The sequence below is a fragment of the Piliocolobus tephrosceles genome, chromosome 4 (assembly GCF_002776525.5).
Source record: "Piliocolobus tephrosceles isolate RC106 chromosome 4, ASM277652v3, whole genome shotgun sequence".
NCBI lineage: Eukaryota > Metazoa > Chordata > Mammalia > Primates > Cercopithecidae > Piliocolobus > Piliocolobus tephrosceles.
The window spans coordinates 82042155-82051451 of NC_045437.1; the positions used below are offsets into that span (position 1 = coordinate 82042155).

Here is a 9297-nt window from a genome sequence, read left to right on the forward strand (position 1 = left end):
TATCTTGCTATGGTTGAAATCCTAAACAGAATAAGTAGGACATATTTTATAAATTAATATAGATCTACTATTTCTTATGACGCTTATGTTTTTAAACTAATTAACTAATTAATTGGTAGCATGGGAGATTCTTCTCATTAAGTGGAGTTTACTTGGGTCATGGTAATTTCTTTACTGGAAAAGCTAGACACAATTTTTTTTCCCCTATGCCTCCATCCTAAAGTGTAATATAACATATTCCTCTTTTCTTTTAGACTCACAGTAAAAGCTGGCCACCAGTGAGCTGTCACATACCTAAGAACATAGTCAAGTAATTTGGTAAATGGTTTACTTAGTTCATTAACTGTATCTCTAAAGGCTGTGTTGGCATCCTTAACATAGCCAGGAATTCATTTATTTATAAAATTGAATATAGAAACAGTAATTGGATATAGAAAACAAAACTTTAATGCACCTGGTGATTTAATTCATTCTTTTATATAGGTAGGGAGTTCTAATTTTACATATATGTTTGTTTAATTCTTTGAGATTTCAAGTGTATATATATTTCTCTTTTTTCTAAGAAGAGATTGTAGAGTGCTCTCCCTCTTGGGATACTGGTGCTTCAACAGGAACAGATTTTGCTTCTTGCATCAGTAAATATGCCAGGGAAATCAAATTAATAGGAATTTATCTACAACATAAGGATTTTCTTGTCATTCCATCTTTGCATAAAGAAATAACTCTAGAGGATATAAGACAGATGAATAGTGTGTGATTAATTTTGATATAGTTACAGACTCCATTTACTATAAAATCAAAGAGAAAAAGATAAATATTAACATGAATATATTACAGAACTGAGAGAGGACCTCTAGTCCAATTATTCTTTAATGTTTTTACTCTGACATAACAGAATTATCTTTCTTCAATACTAGATTTCTCTAAATAATTACATTTATACCATTCAATTAAAAACCTGGAATACAATTTCAATTCTTTGTAATGCCATGAGCCATTACACTCTACTTTCTAGCCTAATGACTCATCACTATTTGAACATATCCTCCAGGTAAAGTTGGATTTAAAATTTTTGAATAAGCGATACTGTTTCTTAGTTTCATTAGTATGACATAACCTTAGTTTTATTCCCACTTTATAGCCATACAAATAATTTAAAGAAAAACTTGAAAGTAATGTCCGTTTTATTATTCCTCTTTCCTATTCTTTACTTTTTCCATTACAATTCATAACTCGTGGCTTGCAATTTCTTCATATGTTTCATTCACTTCTAGTAGAATTAGCTATTTGAATAATGTTTCCCACTATGCCAAGAGAAGCACAATATAGTTGAGGGCCACTCCTTGAGTCAATGAATGCTACGCAAATGGATTTCTATTAAAGGGAGTTATTTTTTTTAAAAAAAATTCTATAGTCTAATTTGATGAATACATGCAATGAGGGAGGTGCTCTGATACACATGAGTAACTTAATGCTACTTTGACACAGTTCCTGAATGTAAGAGGTGCACAATGCTGTCATACAAACACACACACGCACACAGAGTTAGGGTATAATACACTTAAAAATAGGGAGATGCACAGTATTCAATTGTTTAAAACATCTCACTATAGATGATTGACCAGGATCATGCAGAAAAGTAAAAGTGTGACTGAATGAGAAAAAGAATGCTAATTTCTGTCTGATTGTAGAAGCCGGACAAATAAGTTAACTAAGAAAGGGTGCAGGGAGAGAGTTAACCACTTACTTCCTGAAATATAGACATAATTCAATGATGTAGTTCTTCCTTCTACTTTAACTCAGGGCTTCTTGTGCCTAGCAAAATAAATGAATTAAGTTTTATTACAAAAGAAGGACATGCAAATTAAGACTACAAAGATAAACGTTTCTATACCCCCCATTAGCAGCAATGAAATGTCTAAGACATTGAATGGAGGCAAACGATTTTCAAATGAGTAATTCTTATTCATTAAAAATGATAGTGTAGATTGGTACAAATTATTTATAAAGAATTTGGAGTTATCATGAAAAGGTGAGCATTTACAAACTTTTAAAATAGATACTATATTCTTAAGTACATGACTTAGAAAAATTTTCTGTACTTACCACTAGACATGTACAAAATATCTGATTGCACTTTTCACAATAGCTAAAAAATACATCAGCCTGGAAATAAGGCAAACATTCACTCACTTGGGGTGAGTTAGTGAATTTAATATTTGCACATAATGGAATACCTAAAGCAATGGAAATTAATGAACAACCTACTACAACAATAACTTGGATGAGTTGTAGAAACATAGTGTTGAGTGAAATAAATAATTGCAGAGTGTTACATGATGCCAGTTTTAAAAGCTCTAGACACAGAAAATGTATTTTTTAGGAAAACTAGATGTTTGAAAAAACATATACTTCAAATGCAAGTAAATCATGGACACAAAATTATAGATATATAGATATGTCTTGCTTTGAGAAAGCAAGACATAGTAATACAAATTAGGTCTAGGCTGCAAGAACCCTGAAATATTCTTTTTCTTTTTATTATTCTGCTTCATATTTACATGCTGGTTGAATAATTTATATTAATGTTGCAATTAGTTTAAAAGTGGATATCCAAAATATAAGGAAGTCTCTAAATAGAAATTTTATATATATATAAATCAAAACCCTACAATAAAAGTTAAGACTTGTTCAATAAAAAATAATAATACAATTTTTATGCTAGAATTGTGATGTCTAGAGACTCCTTGATAACAACAAAGAAAGAACAAGTATACTCAATACACTTTAAATAATAGAAGTGTAAATTCTTCTACATAACACCCACAACAACAAAACTGGGGGATTTATCTCCAGAAAACCTGCTCTAAAGAAATAAAAATTATTATGGCAAATTATTATTAAGAAGGAAACACAGACTTGTAAGAATAGATGAAGGGAAACAAAGACTGAAGTATGAGTTTAAAAATTGAAATTTATGGCCGGGTGCTGTGGCTTACACCTGTAATCCAAGCATTTTGGGAGGCCGAGGCGGAAGGATTATGAGGTCAGGAGATTGAGACTATCCTGGCTATCATGGTGAAACCCTGTCTCTACTAAAAACACATAATTTATCAGGGCATGGTGGCGTGCGCGTGTAGTCCCAGCTACTTAGGAGGCTGGAACCGGGGAATCACTTGAACCCAGGAGGCAGAGGTTGCAGTGAGCTGAGGTCCTACCACTGCACTCCAGACTGGCCACAGAGCGAGACTCCATCTCAAAAAAAAAAAAAAAAAAAGAAGAAGTTTATGCAACATTGACAGTACCAGACAAATAAAAAACATCTAGGGAATTCTGAATATTAACTAAAATGTATGAATACAATGATGCAAGGTATAAAAATTAAATAGAATTTGTGTATAAGATTTTAGGACTGTGGGGAATGTTTGAAAGTAATAATTTTTATCAACTAAGTGAATAATCTATGTTGTAAATCTTGAGCACTACTTAAAGCACAATAAAACATGCATGCATAAATAAGTAAATTGAGGAAAAACGGGCTGATAGTATTTTATTCATCTAAAAGAAGCCAGGATGGGGTAAAACAAATTGAAAACTGATATATCAACTGGGAAACAAATGATAAAATGACAGATATTGATGGATGGCAGAATATGTACCCCCAACTATGCCTTGTGGGTATAAGAATTATTTTGAGCTAAAGGTGCTTCCAAAGCAGCAAAGGTAAAAATGTCATTCTAATCTCTTTTCATACTGGAAAGAGGAGATAAAACTTCCCATGTGAGAGAGGTACTCCCTGTACCAGAAGAAAAGAAATATTCTTGGCTGAACAGTCATGACCAAGATAATTCTGTACGGACCTTGTTAAAATAATTATTATTTTCTTATATTGAAATTTGTAATCAAATGTATTGAGAGATTGAGCTAATGTCTCCTCAGGACATGATACTTATGTATTACTATTTTCATTTTATTGGAAATGTCTGGTCTGAGGAAGAACTGGATCCAGCTAGCCATCAGCTGTTTTCTGTGTTACAGAGTTATGCACAAGCTTATCAAAATATACAAATAGCAGTGGATCAAGGGAGGAACAGAATAGTTAAATTAATACAAGACTATGAAAATCTATGTGGTGGCTTTCCCGGACAAATTAGATTTAAAAAAACTCTTGAACATGTCAAAAAGAACCTTTATTTACTTTTATAACAGCCTCTTATGCAATATTGTCAAATGACTTTGGAGCAGGTGCTCTTGGAACTGGAGTTTTCTGACCCTTCTGAGCTTTTGGAAGAGGCACTGCCTTCTGGCCTGTGGCTTCCTGGGAAGGAGCCTTCTAGGCTGGAGCCTTCTTTCCTACAGTGGTCATGTTTTTTTGCTGGAACTTTAATAGCAGCTGCACAAGCTGCAGCAGCACCTTTAGCAGCAGGTGTTTTGTCGAGAGAAGTTTTCATGACAGCTGCCTCTTGAAGCTTCTTAATTTCATTCTTGATTATTCTGCTCCTCATTTTCTTTGCATTCATAACTTTAAAATTATCAAAATCTGTCATCTTGGCTTTCCTTTCTATGGCTTCAATCCTTTTGTTCCACCTTGTGGCTGTCCATTTTGTACTGACATTGGCCTTCTGCCAGGCTTCTCGGACATACTTCTGGAGGGTGCTGTGTAGGAACTTGGGGATGAAGTCAGTGAGCCACATGCATTTGAAAGGAGCGGCCTGTCTCCTTACCCTAGTGCAATATCCATCAACCAAAGTTCTGTTTTGATCAATAACATTTACAATCGGGACCAGCTTTCTGGCATGAGGTCCAAAGGAGACTTAGGCCACCTGGCCAACCTCTGACACACCTGAACACCTTATGTAGATCGATCCCTACTCTACACTGCTTCTTCAAACGTTAGGCATATTAGTGTTGTTACTATTTCTACATTTGTTCTATAATGCTACACATAATGTAAGTATGCTGACAGATATGATCATTTTGCTTTAAGGAGTCTGTGACCAGACACTGGAATTCGAATTTTTCATTGTGTTCTGGCATCACTTCTTAGCATTAAAACAACAAACACCAGCTTGATTATTTTTATTTTTACCCTAAGGGATGATTTGCTTTGCTTGCCTAATGCCTGAAAGTTTATTTCTCTATCCTTGAAATTTAACAATTTAAATGAGTTACTTTTAAAAAAAACAAAACAAACAATACATCTCTCTCAAATCAATATTCATCTCCCATGATTTCTTGTGCCATATCTTCAATATTATGCATGTAAATATATTTCCTAATTGTTTTTGTTAATCCTTTAGAAGTACATTGCCTCATATACAAGCTGTTATTTTGTTTTCTTTAAACTTACATACTTACTTCTTATGTTGAGTGTAATGTTAATGTATTATAATTTTTTTTTTCTTTGAAACAGAGTCTTCCTCTGTCACCCAGGTTGGAGTGCAGTGGCACAATCTCGGCTCACTGCAACCTCCGTCTCCCGGGTGCAAGTGATTCTCCTGCCTCAGCCTCTCGAGTAGCTGGGACCACAGGCGCATGTGTCATGCTCAGCTAATGTTTGTAGTTTTAGTAGAGATGGGGTTTCGCCACGTTGGCCACGCTGGTCTCGAATTCCTGACCTCAGGTGATCCAACCAACCAACTCAGCCTCTCAAAGTGCTGGGATTACAGGCAAAAACCACTGCACCCAGCCTTAAATTTTTTTTAAGAATGATTTCCATCCTTTGAAATATGATGAGGCTCTCTAGATGAATTAGCTTATCTTTATTGTGATGGTTAATATTGAGTGTCAACTTGATTGGATTGAAGGATACAAAGTATTGTTCCTGGGTGTGTCTGTGACGGTGTTGCCAAAGGAGATTAACATTTGTGTCAATTGATTGGGAAAGGCAAACCCACCCTCAGTCTGGGTGGGCACAGTCTAATCAGCTGCCATCACAGTCAGAATAAAAGCAGACAGAATAACATGGAAAGACTAGACTGGTTTAGTCTTCGGGCCTACATCTTTCTCCCATGCTGGATGCTTCCTGCCCTTGAACTTCGGACCCTACGTTCTTCAGCTTTGGGACTAGGACTGCCTTCCTTGCTCCTCAGCTTGCAGATGGCCTATTGTGGGACCTCACCTTGTGATCATGTGAGTCAATACACCTTAATAAACTCCCCTCTATATATCCTATTAGCGCTGTCCCTCTAGAGAACCCTGACTAATACAGTTGTTTTTGTGACATTTCCTCGTGCACTTGAAAGGAATAAATCCCCAGCCATTATTTTTTTCCATTGTTCTACATATCAGTAGGTCAAGTTGGCTAAATGGATTTTTTAGCTGTTATCTTTCTTTTGTTTTGTAACTACTTGCTCTAATACAAAGATCTGTATTAAAGTCTTCTACTATGACTGTGGATTTATACACTTCCCTTTTTAATTCTGTATATTTTTTGTAAAATGTGTTTTAGAATTATGTTTTTTGATATACACATAATTAGAATTACAACTTTTTTCTTTTGGACTGAACCTTTTCTTATTATTAAACACCCCTTTTATTTTTCCAAAAGCTTGTTATTAAAAGTATATGGATAGTCTTATAATAATTCAGCTATACCAGTTATCTTTTTGTTGGTGTTTGCATGATAATTTTTTTCTTTTCTTTCACTTTCAACCTTTATGTATGTGTGCATGTATGCGTGTGTGTGTATGAGTTTTATTTGTTTGTTTTTTTCTATCAAAAATAGACAAACTGACCAAGGAAATAAAAAAAAGCAGAAGAAGAAGAAGAAGGGGTGGAGGAGTCCAGCAGTGGAGTCCCTCATATACATTGGTCTGACTTAAGCTTAAAGCACTATACTAGGGTGCTAAAATGTTTCATTAAAATAAATGGTTCTATGTTGATTGGACACAAATATAGGAAAATGATTTTTAATATATTGACAACATAGACATAAAATTTCCCTTACGTATTGCAGTCCTAAATCTGAAAGGTTAAACAAGTGAGCATTTAGGGAAAAAAAAAAAAAAAAAAAACAGAAAAACATCTTATGATATTGGTGTAAGCAAACATTTATTACACAGGACACAAAAAAAAATCAATAATGTTATACTCAGAAGATTAAAAAAGTTAAGAATCAAAAAAATTAGACAACCAGAAGAAAAATAAACACAGGTATAGACAGTTACTCTAAAAGTAAGCTAACTAAATAGACAGTAAATAAATTTAAAACATGCTTGATGTTATCTAAGAAAAGCAACTCATGTCCCAAAGCTATACAATAGATCAAAGAGCTTTATGAGTGAAATAAAAATAGAAAAAAAACCCAGATAATTTCAAGTTTTAGTGAGAAGATTAAGTAAAATAGATCTCATAAACTTAACACTTTAGCAAACTATTTGACATCTATTAACCCCCGATAAACATATCCCATATTTCTTATAGACATATACATAGTTCTAGTAATATGCCCAAAATAAATTTCTACGTGTATTCACTAATGGACAAGTAAAATAATGTTTATAGCAGCTTTTTTTTCTTACAAGCCTTGGTACAGTAAAATCTCAAATACATATGAACAGAATTATGGGTAAATAAATTGTGGTATATTCATTCAATGAGCTACTATTAACACGTGTATAGCAAAAAGAATGATTGAACCAAAACCATATTCAAAAACATGAGTGAATCTTCCACACCTAATATTAAACCAAAGAAGCCAAAAACACAAAATTGTTCATTCTGCATAATTTATTTGTATACTGTTTTAAAAATGGCTGGTATATATATATACACACACACCACATATGTATATATTCCACACATATATATTTGTATATATGTATATATATTCCTAGAAGTCAGAATAGCGATTACCCTTGTCATGTAGTGTAACAGCTACTGGATGACTGGTATATATTCAACTTACTTTGACATAGGTGCTGATTACATAAGTATGTTCACTTTGTGAACTATTATTGAGCTGAACACATACACTCTAGAAACTACTATTTGCTTATTGTGCAACAATAAAATATGTAAAATGAAAAAATGCTATAGGTTTGCTATGACCCCATATATTAATATTATAAAACATACCCAAAAGTCAACTGATAAAGAACTTTTAATAATAATGACCTAGACTGCTGTTGCTTCTATATTTACTAACCCAGTTGTGTCATATTTACCACCAGAATGTGGGTTCATTATTTAACTAAGAAAATAAACATTTAAAAAAAAGCTAAGCCAGTGTGAATATATCTAATTTCAAAGGACAAGTGTGTATGGGGAAGTGTGAATATCCCCAGACATAATCTGTTTTTACTCAAAATAGTTCAGAAACATTAATAGGATGCATATATAATTTACATATACAGCTATGAAAAGAGGCATAATAACACTACTTGGCTTCATTTTTTTAAATTTTACTTATAAACATACAGACTTAAACAGTTCTTGGGTTTTGCTGTTTTTCATTATTTTCTATTGAATAGGAATAGTTAGGGTCATTAAAATGAGAAAGAGTTGGACTAAGTTGGACGAAGTTCAAGATTTCAGAGTAGACAGTTGCAAGATCACTGTTAAGAGTAAAGTTAACTTTGATTGTCTTGTTTTTAACTGGCTTCGCAGCTGTAGACCACAACATTATCCCCCAGGTTAAATATTGCTGAAATTATTCTTACTAGCTCTAGTAAGAGATCATATACTCTCTAAACTGGGAATTTCAAACAAATTTCTGCTTGACACATGAGTTGGGTGTAAGCTTTGAATAAATTATTTGGTATCTCAGGAAGTGGTTTTTTTTTTTTCCCAGTCTAGTGGATGTTTCAGAGGTTGATTTTTTTATTGCTGACTTCTAGTAGACAGTTTATGAACTGTTTACTTAGTTCCAGATAGTATAAGCTTTGCCAGCAACAAAGTTTCCTGTAGAATGTCTCCTCCAGGAAAAATGCATCAGGATCTTAACTATGAGTGCTGAACAAGATTTAGTTTTCATACAAGCTGTAAATTTTGAGACTATATTACAGAAGTAATACTTGGGTGTCTTTGTTTTTATTTTGCTAAAATGAAAGTGGTTACTACATATCATGACTACTGAAGAATATAGAGTTTTCTGATACTATTATTAGCTCATTTTTAATGTCAAATTTGTTACTTTACAGTCATTCTACATGGTTCCTCAAGTTTGAATGTGATAGAAATGTTTCCAAATATATTTTCCACAATTAAATACAGTATTTCAGCAAAACATTTAGTAAGATATATACTAAACACTTTATTGTGTCCTTACCATTGTGGTAGATGCTGGATGGTAGA

General features: G+C 33.4%; 1 pseudogene; it reads right to left on the reverse strand.

Moving 5' to 3' along the window:
- Positions 1 to 4213: 4213 nt before the first annotated feature.
- LOC111544494 lies at positions 4214 to 8187 on the reverse strand (annotated as a pseudogene).
- Between the last annotated feature and the right edge of the window lie 1110 nt (positions 8188 to 9297).